The 1,607-nt window shown below is 52.3% G+C and overlaps 1 non-coding gene across 1 annotated transcript; it reads right to left on the bottom strand.

The window, feature by feature from the left end:
* Positions 1-631: 631 nt before the first annotated feature.
* LOC114817197 lies at positions 632-769 on the bottom strand. Its single transcript, XR_003765035.1, has one exon. It is a non-coding gene; the product is annotated as a small nucleolar RNA SNORA7 (small nucleolar RNA).
* Positions 770-1,607: the final 838 nt, after the last annotated feature.

Here is a 1,607-nt window from a genome sequence, read left to right as displayed (position 1 = left end):
CATGCGTGACGCTGGTGGAACTGCTCAAGGGGTAATAATAATAATGGTATTAAGCGCTTACTATGTGCAAAGCACTGTTCTAAGGATGTTAGGCCTGCGTGTACCAAGTCTCCTGGGCCTAGAGGAGGTTGGGCAAAGCTACAGCTCCGTTCGCCTTTGGTCTGGAACCCGATACCGTGCCGCTGCCATTCTGCTCGACAGCCTCCCGAAGAATATGGCCATCCTGATTACTGTAACAGCCTCCATGCTGACCTCCCTGCCTCCTGTCTCTCCCTACTCCAGTCCACACTTCCCTCTGCTGCCCAGATGGAGGATTAGAACTCGTGACCTTCTGAGTCCCAGGCCCGGGTTCTATCCACTACGCCCGGCTGCTTCCCGCCCCACTCTCAGTCTCACAGCACTTAGGTCTTGTCTTATGCCGTGGAATCCTTTCCGACCCCCAGCGACACCACAGTCACATCTCTCCCCCAACGCCCTGCTCTCCATCGCCATCGTTCTGGTAATGGATCCGTAGAGTTTCCTTGGTAAAAACATGGAAGTGGTTTACCATCGCCTCCTTCCGCGCAGTAAACTCGAGCCTCCACCCTTGACTCTCTCCTGTGCCGCTGCTGCCCAGCACAGGGGAGTTTTGACTTGTAGCAGATTGCCTTCCACTCACTAGCCACTGGCCAAGTTAGGAATGGAACGGGTAGGCCTCTGTTTGACTCTCCCTCCTGTAGCCGAGACTGGTAGAGTCCTGGAAACTCTCCAGGTGCAACCCTGAGAGAGGCAGCACTTATGTACGTATCTATGAATTCCAGGTTGTAAATTATTTATATTAATGTCTGCCTCCTCCTCTAGACTGTAAGCTTGCTGTGGGCAGGGGATATGTCTATTAGCTCTGTCGTATTGTATCCTCGCTCAGTAAATACCACGGATTGATTGCTACGATAAGAGTTTGGGTGGGGGGGGGGGGGGTAGTAGATTGGTTGGAGTGGAGAGGGCAGATTCTAGAGCTGGGGCAAAAATGACAGGATTTGGTGAAAGATTAAATATGTGTTGAGCGAGAGAGATAATTTGAGGATAATGCCCAGTTTATGGGTTTGTGAGACAGGGAGAATCTAGTGTTGTCTACAGTGATGGGAGGACTGGGTTTGGTTGAGAAGATAAGTGCTATTTTGGACGTGTTAAACTTGAGATGTCAGTAGGACATCTAACTAGAGATGTCTTGAAGGGAGGCTCTCGACCCCACTTCCCCTTCCAGTTATCGCCCTATCTCCCTACTACCCTTCCTTTCCAAAATCCTAGAACGCGTCGTCTACAATCGCTGCTTAGAATTCCTTAACTCCCATTCTCTCCCGGACCCCCTCCGATCTGGCTTCCGTCCCCTCCACTCTACCGAGACTGCTCTCTCTAAGATCACCCGTGACCTCCTTCTTGCCAAATCCAATGGCTCCTACTCCATTCTGATCCTCCTCGACCTCTCTGCTGCCTTTGACACTGTCGACCATCCCCTCCTCCTCCACACCTTATCTCACCTCGGCTTCACGGACTCCGTCCTCTCCCGGTTCTCCTCTTATCTCTCTGGCCGGTCATTCTCGGTCTCCTTCGCAGGCGCCTCCTCCCCC

This window comes from Ornithorhynchus anatinus, chromosome 1, assembly GCF_004115215.2.
Source record: "Ornithorhynchus anatinus isolate Pmale09 chromosome 1, mOrnAna1.pri.v4, whole genome shotgun sequence".
In the NCBI taxonomy this organism is placed as follows: Eukaryota; Metazoa; Chordata; class Mammalia; order Monotremata; family Ornithorhynchidae; genus Ornithorhynchus; species Ornithorhynchus anatinus.
This window is presented reverse-complemented; position numbering and strand designations above follow the sequence as displayed.